Source organism: Cyclopterus lumpus, chromosome 3, assembly GCF_009769545.1.
Source record: "Cyclopterus lumpus isolate fCycLum1 chromosome 3, fCycLum1.pri, whole genome shotgun sequence".
In the NCBI taxonomy this organism is placed as follows: domain Eukaryota; kingdom Metazoa; phylum Chordata; class Actinopteri; order Perciformes; family Cyclopteridae; genus Cyclopterus; species Cyclopterus lumpus.
The window spans coordinates 28,990,370-29,010,765 of record NC_046968.1 but is presented as its reverse complement, the minus strand read 5'-3'; the positions used below and the strand labels follow the sequence as shown (position 1 = coordinate 29,010,765).

The 20,396-nt window shown below is 43.3% G+C and overlaps 1 protein-coding gene across 1 annotated transcript in view; it reads right to left on the bottom strand.

The window, feature by feature from the left end:
* The window catches only part of LOC117728869 (C-myc promoter-binding protein-like), a 65,116-nt gene extending 48,069 nt beyond the window's left edge, over positions 1-17,047 (bottom strand). Inside the window, exon 1 of the mRNA XM_034529797.1 lies at positions 16,762-17,047. The gene's annotated coding sequence lies outside the window, so the exon portion shown is untranslated. The remainder of the gene's footprint in view (positions 1-16,761) is intronic.
* Between the last annotated feature and the right edge of the window lie 3,349 nt (positions 17,048-20,396).

Genomic DNA, 20,396 nt, shown 5'->3' with positions numbered 1-20,396 from the left:
AGTCAGGTTTAGACCTCTAAACCACCAACAGTCAGGTTTAGACCTCTAAACCACTAACAGTCAGGTTTAGACCTCTAAACCACCAACAGTCAGGTTTAGACCTCCCACTAACAGTCAGGTTTAGACCTCTAAACCACCAACAGTCAGGTTTAGACCTCTAAACCACTAACAGTCAGGTTTAGACCTCTAAACCACCAACAGTCAGGTTTAGACCTCCCACTAACAGTCAGGTTTAGACCTCTAAACCACCAACAGTCAGGTTTAGACCTCCCACCAACAGTCAGGTTTAGACCTCCCACTAACAGTCAGGTTTAGACCTCCCACTAACAGTCAGGTTTAGACCTCTAAACCACCAACAGTCAGGTTTGATCCAGCTCTGAAACTGAGCACCGAGTCATGATCAGTGAGGTGGGACCACTGAGGTCAGAGTCTGAGACAAAACCACTAAAGCAATTGGAGCCAAAGTGAGAACAAAGTTAATGGCGTGAGTAGAAACTATGGGATGTCTCTTCAGAGCAGCTGCTGGAGGCTTTGCCAACAATGATGTGTTGGATTGGTGCTGCCTTCTTTAAAATAGGGACTTTCAGGGGCTTTTGGTGCGGCTGTCCTGAATTATCTTTTGGGCTTCAGAGCTTCGGTAGAACTCAAATGTTCAACTCGTGTCTCTTTAAGCAGCACAGTTCCTCCGTCACACGCTCAGCAGCTTCATCCACACGTGTTTTCATACGGAGTCTTTTCGCTTTTTTTTGTTTGGATCATGTATGTATGTGCATGTATATCATGTATACATGTATGTGCATGTATACATGTATGTGCATGTATATCATGTATATATGTATGTGCATGTATATATGTATGTGCATGTATATCATGTATATATGTATGTGCATGTATATCATGTATACATGTATGTGCATGTATATCATGTATATATGTATGTGCATGTATATATGTATGTGCACGTATGTGCATGTATATATGTATGTGCACGTATGTGCATGTATATATGTATGTGCATGTATATCATGTATGTGCATGTATATATGTATGTGCATGTATGTGCATGTATATATGTATGTGCATGTATGTGCATGTATATCATGTATATATGTATGTGCATGTATATCATGTATATATGTATATATGTATGTGCATGTATGTGCATGTATATATGTATGTGCATGTATATCATGTATATATGTATGTGCATGTATATCATGTATATATGTATGTGCATGTATATCATGTATATATGTATGTGCATGTATATCATGTATGTGCATGTATATATGTGCATGTATGTGCATGTATATATGTATGTGCATGTATATCATGTATATATGTATGTGCATGTATGTGCATGTATATATGTATGTGCATGTATATCATGTATATATGTATGTGCATGTATATCATGTATATATGTATATATGTATGTGCATGTATGTGCATGTATATATGTATGTGCATGTATATCATGTATATATGTATGTGCATGTATATCATGTATATATGTATGTGCATGTATATCATGTATATATGTATATATGTATGTGCATGTATGTGCATGTATACATGTATGTGCATGTATATCATGTATGTGCATGTATATATGTATGTGCATGTATATCATGTATATATGTATGTGCATGTATATCATGTATATATGTATGTGCATGTATATATGTATGTGCATGTATATCATGTATATATGTATGTGCATGTATATCATGTATATATGTATGTGCATGTATATCATGTATATATGTATATATGTATGTGCATGTATGTGCATGTATACATGTATGTGCATGTATATCATGTATGTGCATGTATATATGTATGTGCATGTATATCATGTATATATGTATGTGCATGTATATCATGTATGTGCATGTATATCATGTATATATGTATGTGCATGTATATATGTATGTGCATGTATATATGTATGTGCATGTATATCATGTATATATGTATGTGCATGTATATATGTATGTGCATGTATATCATGTATATATGTATGTGCATGTATATCATGTATATATGTATGTGCATGTATATAAGTGACAACTCAAATGAAAACTGATGAAAGTGACAAAGGAAACCATTTTCTATCCCCTTATCTTTGGTGAATCCTCACCCTGAATCCCATAATAGTTTCTATGAACAGAGGCACAGTGTGAGCCGGCTTGGTCTCCACACTGGACTTCCTTTATGTGGCGGTGTCCGGCTCCCTGGCTCATCCCTCAAGCTCCTGACACGCGAGCCTCCGGGACACGAGCTGGTCAAATGAAACTCCGCCCCCCCCCCGACCACGACCTCTCAGCTGTGTCTCCGGGCTTTAAAAAAAATAAATAAATACCAAACAGAATTTTGCACAGATGGCCGTTTTATTTATTTAAAAACATTCCCCATGTTGGTGACACAGTGTGTGATCATTTACTCACACAGACAGCCGTTACATTGCAACCAGATTTTAATTTAATAGTGAGTAATAAATCCAACCATATGCAGGAAGAGGGTGTGGGACGAGAGGCTTGACAAGCAGGCCTCAACTGAATCAGACACTTCTGTTGTCATTCATTCTCATTGAAAACACAGCGCAGCTAACGCTAACGCTAACACTAACACTAACAGAGGTTGCATTTGACTTGCATTACAATGCATTCAAGTTCCCCTCAGTAAAAAAAAAAGAGCACCGGGCGAAGGTAGATTTCAACGTTATCGTGGCGTTCAAATGTAAATCTTGTCAAATCTAGTTTTTGGTGAGAAAGTTTAATAAATAAAAGTTGTTTAAAAGGAGATATCGTTCACGTTATAATGAAATAGATATTATAAGCTATTTAACTTCCTAACAGGAATTATACCTAATAATGAGGTTTTTCTTTTATCAATAACAATCATTTCTTCATCATTTGAACTATGTGTTTTTATGTTAATAACCACTTTAGGTGTCAATAAAGTAAAAGGAGAGGAAACACCGTGAATATTACACTCCGATCACAAAGCAGCTCAAACCCAAGAAGAAGTCTTGTCCGCTCTGGCGAGGCGAGAGAAGCGTCATCGGATCACATTCAGGCCTAAATCTGTCTCGCCCCTTTGGTCATCGTCATAAATATAGACCGTATATCAGAAGTGGACGTCGTCGTGGTGACGTCACCCGTTGGCTTGTGGACTAATGTTTTGAAGCCTCGAGTTCAACGTTTTGCCATCTTGGATTACGGCCTTCGACATTTTTGCAAGTAACCATATCTGGACTGAGGAGGAGCGACTACATGACCATCATTTACTAAATGAACATCACGCTGTATAGAAGAAGACTTGAAACTAGAGATTGAGACCAAAAACTTATGTTTACAATGTTTACTGAGGGAATAAATCAAGAGAAGTAGAGTCATTTATATAGACTTCTATACAACCAGAGGAGTCGCCCCCTGGTGGTCAGGAGAGAGAATGCAGCTTTAACACATGAAGCATAGACTTCTATACAACCAGAGGAGTCGCCCCCTGGTGGTCACTAGAGAGAATGCAGCTTTAACACATGAAGTGTAGACTTCTATACAACCAGAGGAGTCGCCCCCCTGCTGGTCACTAGAGAGAATGCAGCTTTAACACATGAAGTGTAGACTTCTATACAACCAGAGGAGTCACCCCCCTGCTGGTCACTAGAGAGAATGCAGCTTTAACACATGAAGCATAGACTTCTATACAACCAGAGGAGTCGCCCCCTGGTGGTTAGGAGAGAATGCAGCTTTAACACATGAAGCGTAGACTTCTATACAACCAGAGGAGTCGCCCCCTGGTGGTCACTAGAGAGAATGCAGCTTTAACACATGAAGTGTAGACTTCTATACAACCAGAGGAGTCACCCCCCTGCTGGTCACTAGAGAGAATGCAGCTTTAACACATGAAGCATAGACTTCTATACAACCAGAGGAGTCGCCCCCTGGTGGTTAGGAGAGAATGCAGCTTTAACACATGAAGCGTAGACTTCTATACAACCAGAGGAGTCGCCCCCTGGTGGTCACTAGAGAGAATGCAGCTTTAACACATGAAGCGTAGACTTCTATACAACCAGAGTCGCCCCCCTGCTGGTCACTAGAGAGAATGCAGCTTTAACACATGAAGCATAGACTTCTATACAACCAGAGGAGTTGCCCCCTAGTGGTCACTAGAGAGAATGCAGCTTTAACACATGAAGCGTAGACTTCTATACAACCAGAGGAGTCGCCCCCTAGTGGTCACTAGAGAGAATGCAGCTTTAACACATGAAGCGTAGACTTCTATACAACCCGAGGAGTCGCCCCCCTGGTGGTCACTAGAGAGAATGCAGCTTTAACACACGAAGCAGCGGCTTCACTTTGCAGAACCGGTGGTTGCCGCCTGAGAACAATTGGTTAAACGAGGGCTGACCTCTAAGGGGTCGCACATCTGCACAGCATCCCGAGTCCAAAACCACACTCTATGCTGAACTTCCTGTCCAACGCCCAGAGCAGACTCATAAATGTTCCCGGGACACTCGCGTTACAACACAGCGGTGTAACACCCAGAAGACAGGAAGTGTGCGCTCACGTCTCCTTCAGAGACACTTCAGAGCGTGTTCACTGCAGCCGACGTGAGAGGAGACACTCGGCTGAACTCCTCAACGTGGAGATGTCCTGCTCCTGGTGGAGCACCCGAACGCAACAGTGTGATGAAGTACAATAAGAAGCCACACATCGCTTCGTATTGCACCTACACGTGTGAGACTGTGTGTGTGTGTGTCTGTGTGTGTGTGTGTGTCTGTGTGTGTGACAGTTTAAGACTGTGTGTGTGTGTGTGTCTGTGTGAGTCTGTGAGTGTGTCTGTGTGAGACTGTGTGTGTGTCTGTGTGTGTGACAGTTTAAGACTGTGTGTGTGTGTGTGTGTGAGACAGTTTGAGACTGTGTGTGTGTGACCTCCGGTTGCTTTAAACATTATGAAGCTCTTTGAAATCAAGAGGTTTTGGGATATGCACAAATATTGCAAAGCCAAGAAGGTGGTTGAAGGAATGAAAGTGGATGAAAGAGGTCCAACTGGTGGGAAACGTTGAAAAAACATTTGGAGTCAAACAAGCGACTTCTGCGTTCCACTTTTCGCGGTTTCGACGTGACAAACGACAAGTTGGGGCATCGAGCCGTTAAACAGCCGAGAATGACGTGAGAGACTGGGGATGTTTTTTAATTAAATGTTAAATCACAATATGTAAATGAGAATATTAGTGAAATATTAATTTTCAACCGGCGTATAAACAGTTTATTAGGAATATTGTCTTGTTGGGTATAAGGGAAAGTAAAAACTGGAATAACTGTTGCACATAAAAGTGGACAAGTGGACACTTTGTACAAACAAGTGGACACTTTGTACAAACAAACAAGCGGACACTTTGTACAAACAAGTGGACACTTTGTACAAACAAGCGGACACTTTGTACAAACAAGCGGACACTTTGTACAAACAAACAAGCGGACACTTTGTACAAACAAACAAGCGGACACTTTGTACAAACAAGCGGACACTTTGTACAAACAAGTGGACACTTTGTACAAACAAACGTACACTTTGTACAAACAAACAAGCGGACACTTTGTACAAACAAGCGGACACTTTGTACAAACAAGTGGACACTTTGTACAAACAAGTGGACACTTTGTACAAACAAACGTACACTTTGTACAAACAAACAAGCGGACACTTTGTACAAACAAGTGGACACTTTGTACAAACAAGCGTACACTTTGTACAAACAAGCGTACACTTTGTACAAACAAACAAGCGGACACTTTGTACAAACAAGCGGACACTTTGTACAAACAAGTGGACACTTTGTACAAACAAACGTACACTTTGTACAAACAAACAAGCGGACACTTTGTACAAACAAGCGGACACTTTGTACAAACAAGTGGACACTTTGTACAAACAAACGTACACTTTGTACAAACAAACAAGCGGACACTTTGTACAAACAAGCGGACACTTTGTACAAACAAGTGGACACTTTGTACAAACAAGTGGACACTTTGTACAAACAAACGTACACTTTGTACAAACAAACAAGCGGACACTTTGTACAAACAAGTGGACACTTTGTACAAACAAGCGTACACTTTGTACAAACAAGCGTACACTTTGTACAAACAAACAAGCGGACACTTTGTACAAACAAGTGGACACTTTGTACAAACAAGCGGTCACTTTGTACAAACAAGCGGTCACTTTGTACAAACAAGCGGACACTTTGTACAAACAAGCGGGCACTTTGTACAAACAAGTGGACACTTTGTACAAACAAGCGGACACTTTGTACAAACAAGTGGACACTTTGTACAAACAAGCGGACACTTTGTACAAACAAGCGGTCACTTTGTACAAACAAGCGGTCACTTTATACAAACAAGTGGACACTTTGTACAAACAAGTGGACACTTTGTACAAACAAACAAGCGGACACTTTGTACAAACAAGCGGACACTTTGTACAAACAAGCGTACACTTTGTACAAACAAACAAGCGGTCACTTTGGACAAACAAGTGGACACTTTGTACAAACAAGCGGACACTTTGTACAAACAAGCGGACACTTTGTTCAAACAAGTGGACACTTTGTACAAACAAGTGGACACTTTGTACAAACAAGTGGACACTTTGTACAAACAAACAAGCGGTCACTTTGGACAAACAAGCGGTCACTTTGGACAAACAAGTGGACACTTTGTCACCTCACCGTTAGGACGGCCACGGGGTCACGTGACCAAAGAATGCCACTCATCCCTGCCATGCTGTCAGCCTGCTAAAAATAACAGCCAAGCAGCAGTACTGTGGCAAGGATCACATACATACACCTATATTTATAATATACACACACACACACAAGAAAATATGTATGAAATAAAAAAGATATATTAATATATATAAAATTATATATAAAATAATAAGTATATATATATATATATATATATATATATTATAAATATATTTATAAAAGATAAATATATATTTTTTTAAATAATTAAATTGTATCAAAGTGCTGAGAACACAAAATCTATTGCGCAATCACTCACAGATCATCGCTGGGTTCCCTCTAAAGACCTGCATCCATAAAGATGTGACTCATCACAGCTTCAGTGGTCCAATCCCACGGATCTTAAACGTCTGGCTGCCCGGCGTCTCCGTGAGGGAAGCGCCCAGAGTGTGCACGCCGTTTAAGAGAGGATGATGAAAGGGGGTCACTGGAGGCCTTCACGGAGGTCCTCAGCCACCACACATAACATTGATGTGATTCTGAATCTTTTATGACGCCTGAAGACACGGTTTCCCCCCCAGACCGTGGAGACCGCTCGTCTTCGTGGATGCTGGTGGTTGGCTTGCTTCGAGGGTCCTTTAAGACGCAACAGATTAGCAGACCCTCTCTGGTAATCACGAGAGGAACCGACTCTCAGGACCAGAACCTTCAACCACCTGAGCGTCAATCGGGTTCAGGGCTTTTCCTTTGATCGTCACTGAAGTATTAAAGTTCTGCTCCTCTGTGGAAACGGAACCATCACGGCTAGAAGTAGAGAGAACTAGAACACGTCTTCAGTGCCGAATAACACGGTTATTATGACGTAAACCATAAAAAGTGGAACTTCTTTGATGATTTTTAACAGGGTTCATACACATGTTGACCAATTTCCATGACCAAACATGTTGTGAAATCTCGGTGTATACACGAGTTCACCTTAAATGACACAAATGAGACAATAGTTTGATTAAAAGAATAAATATTTATATAAATGATTATTCTTTTAATCAAACTACTTATATTGAACCATCTACTTTTCTACATCCTCTTTTCGCAGAGTAACCCAAAATGTGATGTTTACAGAATCTGGTTAAAGAGATTTTAAATGAGACGTGAAGAATAAAAAAATCATAGTTTAAGTTTGTTTTGGCTGCTTTTCTTCATCACACATTCGAGGACCGTCGGAGAGATACACATCTAACGATGATTAAAACGGTGTAGTTGAAGTTTATTGTGCCGATTGTTTAAAAAGGAAAACCGTGCTTTTCAATCCCGCCGGCGTGTTTCGAGGGGTTCAGAGAGTGAAACCCGGGCCTGGTGCCGGAGACGAGGCCTCCCGGCCCAAACTCGCTGACTCACACCAGCAGGAGTTCGGGGGAGGAGGACTCCCTTCAGACAGCCTTTGTGGCCGCTTTCGTTTCAGCCGACGTGACGACGGGAACGACTTCCAGCTGTCTCCCGAGGTCCAAGAGGACCGGCGTCCACATGAAACGCTTGGTTTCTTTTCCTCGAGCGGCTCCGGCTGCACAGGCGGCCCACAGCAGGGCAGACACGTGGAGGAGGTGAAGAGGAATGTGAACTCAAAACACGGAGCGGGGAGGACGCCTCACTGGCCAAGCATCTGCTTACAGTTAGCCCGGAGGGGCGTTTTCCTCAGCAGCATCGGGTCATGCAACGTCTCGCAGGGAAAGACGACCTCTGTGAGAAAACACGCGCGCTCCGACGGGTTTCCGCGTGACGCCGTAATCCGTCCGCCTGACACGGAGACTCGAGACGCTCCACGTTTCAGAGTCACGGCTGGACATCGCTGCGTCTTGTGAAGCTCCCAAAACAATCAAACGAGCTCAAATGGACATCAAACACGTTTTATGCTCAAGAGGAACAACGTTCTCGGCATGAAAAGAAAACTTTGCATATTTACTTTTGGTACTGTGGGAAAAAAAGTCTCTGAAAAAACACGTTCTGCCCGGTATCACCATAAATTTAATCACGCGACGAGAGTGTGTGTGTGTGTGTGTGTCGGTTTGTCCATCTCGTCTGACAACGAACCACCATTTGATTTTCAAGGTATCGATAATCATGGCCGGCGGTGCAGAAGGTGAACAGTTTTTTCTGTGGAAATCAACTCTCCGTACGACGCCAAAGATTAAGAAATATGACGAGCACCACATTTAATGCTCATCAAAGTGTCCCCAGGAGGCAAGACTCCAGAATGAGAATAAAATATGGAACAATTCAAATCCATTTTAAATGAATCGGGGTCAAAGGTCACGATACGAGCCCCTTATGGGCACAAGGAAACATGTTACTCGGGCTGCGACTAACATGAATCTTCATTGTCGATTAATAAACTAGTTATTTGGTCAGAAAATGTCAACCCGTGTTTTTCTGAAACCCAAGATGACACCTTCAAATGTTTGTCGGTACGCCGCCGGCCAATCAAATCAAGAGGCGGGCTGTACGACTCGACCGAGTCCTTCCTGTTTCGGTAGGTGTGTTGGGAATGCCGACGATGTCATTCAAACACTAATCCACAAACACTTGGTCACCTGGTTGCAGAATTCAACAGATCCCGACGGCGTTAACTAAGTGGAGACTATACAACAATACCAGGAATATAATCAGAATACCAGGAATATAATCAATATAATCAGAATACCAGGAATATGCTCATAATACCAGGAGGTGCTTCACTATGAAAGCTTTGTTGAGCCTCCCAAGTACTTCCTGCGAGGTCTTGACCTGCATGCTTTAAAAGATGTTTTGGAATTCCTCCCTCCCTCCTCCCTCCTCCTGTAACTCCCTCTCCCTCCCTCCTCCCTCCTCCTGTAACTCCCTCTCCCTCCCTCCTCCCTCCTCCTGTAACTAAAAGGCTCCCTGAATATCTGACGGAGCCCCAAATCTTCCACTCACAGATTCTGGTGACGCTCACAAACACCAAAATCTAGTTGGAAAAAAGAGAAGAAATGCATTTCAAGGTCATGTTCCAGGAAACATAAATGTAAACACTGGGCTTAAGCCCACACAGGAGGCTAGCCCCCTGGCTCAGTGCAGCATTAGCACAGGGCTAACGCACTGAACCAGGGGGCTAGCCTCCTGGCTCAGTGCAGCATTAGCACAGAGCTAACGCACTGAACCAGGGGGCTAGCCTCCTGGCTCAGTGCAGCATTAGCACAGGGCTAACGCACTGAACCAGGGGGCTAGCCTCCTGGCTCAGTGCAGCATTAGCACAGGGCTAACGCACTGAACCAGGGGGCTAGCCTCCTGGCTCAGTGCAGCATTAGCACAGAGCTAACGCACTGAACCAGGGGGCTAGCCTCCTGGCTCAGTGCAGCATTAGCACAGAGCTAACGCACTGAACCAGGGGGCTAGCCTCCTGGCTCAGTGCAGCATTAGCACAGGGCTAACGCACTGAACCAGGGGGCTAGCCTCCTGGCTCAGTGCAGCATTAGCACAGGGCTAACGCACTGAGCCCTGTGGGAAACCTGATCTCCCGACTCCTCTCCCGGCCTGATCCTTTAATTCCCTCGCTGGCAGAAACAAACGCTCCGTTTCTCCTTCAAGGAGATTCACACCTTGGTTCTTCAGCGCAACCTCTTTTTTTTTTTTTTTTTGCGGCTCATTACTCTGGAAGCTTCGATTTAGGGACGTTATTCTCCTGTTTCTGCCTGAGTGAGGGGAAGAAAGGGAGTAGTGCTCTCCCCTCGTGAACCCAGGAGACCACACAGTGAGCCTTCAAGAGGAGAAGGTTCCAGTTAACTTTAGAGCAAAGTCAGACTTTAATGTCACTGAGCCTGGATTGTGAAGCAGGTTTACAGGATGGAACCGCTCACGGTCGACCTGCACTTGCATCTTCACGATCTACCGCCGGTCCGAGCACCTGTCTGGCCCTCCGAAGGGTCAATCCCTTCAGATATAACACCATTTCACAAAGCTCTATTCTCTCTCTCTCACACACACACACACACACACACACACACACACACCTGCCATAAACACCAGATGCCACCCACCGACCGAGGACGCGTCCCGCCTTGCAGACGATACTCTGGGCTTACAGATAATTAGCGTTTGTCGTGTCGTCCTGCTATCAGTGGTTCTGCAGATCTTTTCTTCTCCTTTTGGCTGCGTTATTATCCTCGTGGGACTGAGTCATAATCTGTACCGATCAACACTTCACGATGACATCGCCTCTCTCCAAACTCTAGAGCCCCCCTAGGTTTTACCTCACGTCATAATTTGTGTAATTCATGTATTGTTTCAGGAAACGAGACTAGGAAACACGATAAGGAAACGAGACAAGGAAACACGACAAGGAAACGAGACAAGGAAACACGACGGGGAAATGAGACAAGGAAACACAACGGGGAAATGAGACAAGGAAACACGACAAGGAAACACAGCGGGGAAATGAGACAAGGAAACGAGACAAGGAAACACAACAGGGAAACGAGACAAGGAAATACGACAAGGAAACACAACGGGGAAATGAGACAAGGAAACACGACAAGGAAACACGACAAGGAAACGAGACAAGGAAACACAACGGGGAAATGAGACAAGGAAACACGACGGGGAAATGAGACAAGGAAACGAGACAAGGAAATACAACGGGGAAATGAGACAAGGAAACACGACGGGGAAATGAGACAAGGAAACAAGACAAGGAAACACGACGGGGAAATGAGACAAGGAAACGAGACAAGGAAACACGACGGGGAAATGAGACAAGGAAACACGACAAGGAAACACGACGGGGAAACGAGACAAGGAAACACGACGGGGAAATGAGACAAGGAAACACGACGGGGAAATGAGACAAGGAAACAAGACAAGGAAACACGACGGGGAAATGAGACAAGGAAACGAGACAAGGAAACACGACGGGGAAATGAGACAAGGAAACACGACAAGGAAACAAGACAGGGAAACACGACAAGGAAAGGAGACAAGAAAACACGACAAGGAAACGAGACAAGGAAACACGACGGGGAAATGAGACAAGGAACACGACAAGGACAGGAGACAAGAAAACACGACAAGGACAGGTAAACAGGACAAGGAAACGAGACAAGCAAACATGACAAGGAAACAAATCAAGGAAAGGCAACAATGAAGCATAGACTTCTATACAACCAGAGGAGTCGCCCCCTGGTGGTCAGTAGAAAGAAGGCAGCTTTAACACATGAAGCATAGACTTCTATACAACCAGAGGAGTCGCCCCCTGGTGGTCAGGAGAGAGAATGCAGCTTTAAGAATAACTAGAATCTCACTAGTATATCACTAGTATCTCACTAGTATCTCACTGGTATATCACTAGTATATCACTAGTATCTCACTAGTATCTCACTGGTATATCACTAGTATCTCACTAGTATATCACTAGTATCTCACTAGTATATCACTAGTATATCACTAGAATCTCACTAGAATCTCACTAGTATCTCACTAGTATCTCACTAGTATATCACTAGTATCTCACTGGTATATCACTAGTATCTCACTAGTATATCACTAGTATCTCACTAGTATATCACTAGTATATCACTAGTATCTCACTAGTATATCACTAGTATCTCACTAGTATATCACTGGTATATCACTAGAATCTCATTAGTATATCACTAGAATGTCACTAGAATCTCACTAGAATCTTACTAGTATATCACTAGAATCTCACTAGTATATCTTCAACACATGAAGCATAGACTTCTATACAACCAGAGGAGTCGCCCCCTGGTGGTCAGGAGAGAGAATGCAGCTTCAACACATGAAGCATAGACTTCTATACAACCAGAGGAGTCGCCCCCTGGTGGTCAGTAAAGAGAATGCAGCTTTAACACATGAAGCATAGACTTCTATACAACCAGAGGAGTCGCCCCCTGGTGGTCAGTAGAGAGAATGCAGCTTTAACACATGAAGCATTGGCCTCACTCTTCAGAACCAGAGCAACATGCAGAACCAGTGAAACAAATGAATATCTCTCAGCCATTAGAGGGCTGAGGACTCACATTCTGTAATGGACAGGTCTATGAAGTGGGACTCATATTTGCACACTTTGTTTGTGTTCACTGAATTACGCAAGATGGGAACAGAAAGAAACCTGCACCCTGAGCCTCAACACCGGGACATTTGGTGTTAGTTACATGAAGACAGCCGGCATTAACCCCCGAGGCTGGCATCAGGATTAGTGGAACCAGGGTGGCAGAAAGTAAAGTCTTCAATCCGCTCAGCAGACACCGTCTAGCTGTCTGGTCTTTTGATCTTTCACTCGCTCCTGTAAAACACTCTTCTTGGACGGCCGGGGACATAGTCTGGTCAGGAGAACCTCTCGCGGTGCCGTACGCCATTACAAAGTACGACCCTCCCTCCCTCTCTGGCAACATGAATGGGACGCGCCAATAAAGATAGAACACAAACATCCCACCTCAACGGGATCTCACCATGAGAAATGGTATGGGAAGAGACATGAGAAACCTCACGATATGGGAAGAGACATGAGAAACCTCACGATATGGGAAGAGACATGAGAAACCTCACGATATGGGAAGAGACATGAGAAACCTCCACGATATGGGAAGAGACATGAGAAACCTCACGATATGGGAAGAGACATGAGAAACCTCACGATATGGGAAGAGACATGAGAAACCTCACGATATGGGAAGAGACATGAGAAACCTCACGATATGGGAAGAGACATGAGAAACCTCACGATATGGGAAGAGACATGAGAAACCTCACGATATGGGAAGAGACATGAGAAACCTCACGATATGGGAAGAGACACCAGAAACCTCCACGATATGGGAAGAGACACCAGAAACCTCACGATATGGGAAGAGACATGAGAAACCTCACGATATGGGAAGACACATGAGAAACCTCACGATATGGGAAGACACACCAGAAACCTCACGATATGGGAAGAGACATGAGAAACCTCACGATATGGGAAGAGACATGAGAAACCTCACGATATGGGAAGAGACATGAGAAGCCTCACGATATGGGAAGAGACATGAGAAACCTCACGATATGGGAAGAGACATGAGAAACCTCCACGATATGGGAAGAGACATGAGAAACCTCCACGATATGGGAAGAGACACCAGAAACCTCACGATATGGGAAGAGACATGAGAAACCTCACGATATGGGAAGAGACATGAGAAACCTCACGATATGGGAAGAGACATGAGAAACCTCCACGATATGGGAAGAGACATGAGAAACCTCCACGATATGGGAAGAGACACCAGAAACCTCACGATATGGGAAGAGACATGAGAAACCTCACGATATGGGAAGAGACATGAGAAACCTCACGATATGGGAAGAGACACCAGAAACCTCACGATATGGGAAGAGACACCAGAAACCTCACGATATGGGAAGAGACATGAGAAACCTCACGATATGGGAAGAGACACCAGAAACCTCACGATATGGGAAGAGACATGAGAAACCTCACGATATGGGAAGAGACATGAGAAACCTCACGATATGGGAAGAGACATGAGAAACCTCCACGATATGGGAAGAGACACCAGAAACCTCACGATATGGGAAGAGACATGAGAAACCTCACGATATGGGAAGAGACATGAGAAACCTCACGATATGGGAAGAGACATGAGAAACCTCCACGATATGGGAAGAGACACCAGAAACCTCACGATATGAGAAGAGACATGAGAAACCTCACGATATGGGAAGAGACATGAGAAACCTCACGATATGGGAAGGGACATGAGAAACCTCCACGATATGGGAAGAGACACCAGAAACCTCACGATATGGGAAGAGACATGAGAAACCTCACGATATGGGAAGACACATGAGAAACCTCACGATATGGGAAGAGACATGAGAAACCTCACGATATGGGAAGACACATGAGAAACCTCACGATATGGGAAGAGACATGAGAAACCTCACGATATGGGAAGAGACATGAGAAACCTCACGATATGGGAAGACACACCAGAAACCTCACGATATGGGAAGAGACATGAGAAACCTCACGATATGGGAAGACACACCAGAAACCTCACGATATGGGAAGAGACATGAGAAACCTCACGATATGGGAAGAGACATGAGAAACCTCACGATATGGGAAGAGACATGAGAAACCTCCACGATATGGGAAGAGACACCAGAAACCTCACGATATGGGAAGAGACATGAGAAACCTCACGATATGGGAAGACACATGAGAAACCTCACGATATGGGAAGAGACATGAGAAACCTCACGATATGGGAAGACACATGAGAAACCTCACGATATGGGAAGAGACATGAGAAACCTCACGATATGGGAAGAGACACCAGAAACCTCACGATATGGGAAGAGACATGAGAAACCTCACGATATGGGAAGAGACACCAGAAACCTCCACGATATGGGAAGAGACACCAGAAACCTCACGATATGGGAAGAGACATGAGAAACCTCACGATATGGGAAGACACATGAGAAACCTCACGATATGGGAAGAGACATGAGAAACCTCACGATATGGGACGACACACCAGAAACCTCACGATATGGGAAGAGACACCAGAAACCTCACGATATGGGAAGAGACATGAGAAACCTCACGATATGGGAAGAGACATGAGAAACCTCACGATATGGGAAGAGACATGAGAAACCTCACGATATGGGAAGAGACATGAGAAACCTCACGATATGGGAAGACACATGAGAAACCTCACGATATGGGAAGAGACATGAGAAACCTCACGATATGGGAAGAGACACCAGAAACCTCCACGATATGGGAAGAGACATGAGAAACCTCACGATATGGGAAGAGACATGAGAAACCTCACGATATGGGAAGACACATGAGAAACCTCACGATATGGGAAGAGACATGAGAAACCTCACGATATGGGAAGAGACACCAGAAACCTCCACGATATGGGAAGAGACTCTTGAATGGTGATGACCCACCAGCAGCATCTCAGCGTCCTGGTCCTTTTGAACAGTTCTGGTGTTTTCAGACTCTTTCTCCGTGCGGGTCAAGATGGAAAAGGTTCAATGTCAGCGCTCGGGTTTTCTTCAGGGACGTAAATTCTTTGAACTGTAACGTAATTCCACCATTTTGCATGTGGTGAAAAGAGGTAAATAATACTAACAAGTGTAAATAGTTTCAATTATTGGGTGTTAGTATCACATTTTTTTCTATTTTATTTATTCCCCTTATTGCGTCAATATTATTTATTTTGCACCTGACAATTGATGTTCTATTGTTCACATGTACATATTTTTATAATATTGTTTTATTGCTATTCTTCAGCTGTAATCTTTAATGAATTCACGTCTCATTTTAAATGTGTTTTTCTCCCCCCAAAAAATATTCCTTAATGCTCTGATCCAGGTTGCTCAGCAACACATTATGGGGTATGCTCCTCCTCTTGAGATGTGTTCACTGACATGAGATCACATTCACCATCAGTGGGAAAATCGAGTGTCGTTTAAGTGCTGTAATACCGTGATGTAACACTGCAACAAAAGACATCAACAACGTGACATGAAAGAGTACACTGATTGTATGACGCATCATCACGTGCTTCTATATGGACACCAATAAAGAGGATGTCCTCTGCTGTGCACATTGTAAAGCATCTTCAGGCTAATCGATACATATTGCTTAGAAATTGATTTGATTGTAATGCACTTCGCAAAGACTCTGCCTATAAATAGCAACCAGACAACAATTTTTATTTTGGGGGGTTATTTTTAGTTTTTAGTACAGACTAAAATATGCACCCGTCGTGGTTTAATTGGGAGCAACCTGTGGACCGAATTACGGGACGGGTTTAAAAACACGTGTAAACAAATAACGCAGCTCCGGTAGGACCGGCTGCAGCGCAGCGGCTGTTCGGTGAACCCGTCCCCGGCCAGTCGGTCCCTGTAACGGGTCAGCAGCTCGGACTCACCCCGCTTGTGGACGTCACGCACAACTCCCCCCCCCCTCCGGCGTCGTCTACCGGCGCTGTTTCATCACACCGGTGTCGGTAACGGGAGGGAAAAGGAAGCCCAAAAGGTTGAGGCGGCCGGTACCGGGTGTTGTTTTGTAGTCTTTGGGTTTTCTTGTCTCAGGGGGTCGAACCGTTAGCTGTCCGGCCGCGAGAAGCTTCGTCTAGTCGGTCCGTCTCTGTGCAGAGCCGGCTGTCCGCTCCGCCGCCATCTTGGTTTGTGATGGGGGATCTGCCGCGCGCGCACATCTCTCTCTCTCTCAGTCTCAGTCTCTCTCTCTCTCTCTCTCTCTCTCTCTCTCTCAGTCTCTCTCTCTCTCTCTCTCTCTCTCTCAGTCTCTCTCTCTCTCTTAGTCTCTGTCTCTGTCTCTCTCTCTCTCTCTCTCTCTCTCTCTCTCAGTCTCTCTCTCTCTTTAAGTCTCTGTCTCTGTCTCTCTCTCTCTCTCTCTCAGTCTCTCTCTCTCTCTAAGTCTCAGTCTCTGTCTCTCTCTCTCTCTCTCTCAGTCTCTCTCTCTCTCTCTAAGTCTCAGTCTCTGTCTCTCTCTCTCTCTCTCAGTCTCTGTCTCTCTCTCTCTCTCAGTCTCTGTCTCTGTCTCTCTCTCTCTCTCTCAGTCTCTGTCTCTGTCTCTCTCTCTCTCTCTCTCTCTCTCTCTCTCTCTCTCTCTCTGTCTCTCTCTCTCTCTCTCAGTCTCTGTCTCTCTCTCTCAGTCTCTGTCTCTCTCTCTCTCTCTCAGTCTCTGTCTCTCTCTCTCTCTCTCAGTCTCTGTCTCTCTCTCTCTCTCTCAGTCTCTGTCTCTCTCTCTCTCTCTCTCTCTCAGTCTCTGTCTCTCTCTCTCTCTCTCTCTCTCTCAGTCTCTGTCTCTCTCTCTCTCTCTCTCTCTCTCAGTCTCTGTCTCTCTCTCTCTCTCAGTCTCTGTCTCTCTCTCTCTCTCTCAGTCTCTGTCTCTCTCTCTCTCTCTCTCTCTCAGTCTCTGTCTCTCTCTCTCTCAGTCTCTGTCTCTCTCTCAGTCTCTGTCTCTCTCTCTCTCTCTCTCTCTCTCTCTCTCTCTCTCTCTCTCTCTCTCTCTCTCTGTCTCTGTCTCTGTCTCTCTCTCTCTCAGTCTCTGTCTCTCTCTCAGTCTCTGTCTCTCTCTCTCTCTCTCTCTCTCAGTCTCTGTCTCTCTCTCTCTCTCTCTCTCTCTCAGTCTCTGTCTCTCTCTCTCTCTCTCAGTCTCTGTCTCTTTCTCTCTCTCTCTCAACCAGCTTCTCTCAGCGGGAAAGGATCTCTATAATCTACCTGAAGCTGACAACGTTCACTGGTATATCACTGGTATATCACTAGAATCTTACTAGTATGTCACTAGAATCTCACTAGTATATCACTGGTATATCACTAGTATATCACTGGTATATCACTAGTATATCACTAGAATCTCACTAGTATGTCACTAGAATCTCACTAGTATATCACTGGTATATCACTAGTATATCACTGGTATATCACTAGTATATCACTGGTATATCACTAGAATATCACTAGAATCTCACTAGTATATCACTAGAATATCACTAGAATCTCACTAGTATATCACTAGAATCTTACTAGTATATCACTAGAATCTTACTAGTATGTCACTAGAATCTCACTAGTATATCACTGGTATATCACTAGTATATCACTGGTATATCACTAGTATATCACTGGTATATCACTAGAATATCACTAGAATCTCACTAGTATGTCACTAGAATCTCACTAGTATATCACTGGTATATCACTAGTATATCACTGGTATATCACTAGTATATCACTGGTATATCACTAGAATATCACTAGAATCTCACTAGTATATCACTAGAATATCACTAGAATCTCACTAGTATATCACTAGAATCTTACTAGTATATCACTAGAATCTTACTAGTATATCACTAGAATATCACTAGAATCTCACTAGTATCTAACTGGTATATCACTAGTATTTCACTGGTATATCACTAGTATCTTACTAGTATATCACTAGAATATCACTAGAATCTCACTAGTATCTAACTGGTATATCACTAGTATTTCACTGGTATATCAATAGTATCTCACTAGTATCTAACTGCTATATCACTGGTATTTCACTAGTATATCACTGGTATATCACTAGTATCTTACTAGTATCTCACTGTTATATCACTATTATCTCAGTGTTATATCACTAGTATCTTACTTTTATATCACTAGTATCTCACTGGTATATCACTAGTATCTCACTGTTATATCACTATTATCTCAGTGTTATATCACTAGTATCTCACTATTATTTCATTGTTATCTCACTAGTATCTCACTGTTATCTCACTAGTTTCTCACTGTTATCTGATTATTATCTCACTGGAGTTTAGTTTGATTCATTTGAATGTATCTCCATGTTACTTTGATATAATGTGAGTGCTTGATGTAATCAATTAGCAATCATTATAATAAAAAAATGTATTATTCAAATCTCATTTTGACAGCAATTAATTACAAATATCCCTGATTAATTCATTTTAAAAGTCAGATATAAACATGATGATTACAGAAGGTGTGTTCATCGTATGTTCATTTCATAGTTGTCTAGTTCCTCACTGTGTGTGTCTTATGGGATGGCATACCTGCAGAGTAGGTTCATTGATTTGCATCATTTAGTGCTGGAATTATTATGTAATTAGATATTTACAACCATGATGAATTGATCATTAACATCTTTTAATTAAGTAAAATAAATACCTATTTTGTGTTGATTAGAGCTTCTCAAAAGTGATCATTTACTTGTGTTTCTCTAATTCATGTCACTGTAAAGTAATTTATGGCTGTTGGACAAAATCATCACTTTTGAAGAGACCCTTCAGGTAATTTTGACTTTAATAGAATAAAGAATCCATGACGGTTGAGAACACAGGACATGGATGATTAAAACAGCTGTTAGCTGCACCATGTGAAGCCTTCTCCCCTTTAGCCGAGAGCCCGTGAAGCAGCATCTGAGCCATGTGACCTGTCTGTTATTAATGGACACGATTATGAGTTTGTTATTGGAGGAACCAGCAGAGGACACAACCAAACGAGTCTAATGCTCAGCAGTTTGTTTGTTGTTATCGTGATCCTATCAAGGGTTGTTGTGTTGGTTCCACATACCACCACAACCAGTACTCACCCTCAACTCTGGTAGGAAGGACTTCTTTTACCACGACTGTTGAAGAAGACGTCACTGACCTCTAGTGGTGGGAGCCATGTATGACATGCACGACATTGTATTCCACAGCGGCTTCAGTTTGCCCTTTTCATAACGAAATGCATGTAATATTAATGTAGAATATGACACCGCTGGCTTTTCACAATACCAGGACTACTTTGTTTTATAGTCTGAAGCTGTGCTGGGCTAAATGATCATCACTGATTGGCCAATATCTCAAGACGAGTAACTTGGGACTGGACTTTATTGTGGTATTTGGCACTAGTACATCATCGTGACTATGATGATAATGTAGGAGTCTTTAGAGGGCTTTACAATCTGTACACATACGACATCCCTGACCTTTGACCTCACATCGGATCAGGAAAAACTCCCCAAAAAATAGAAAATACT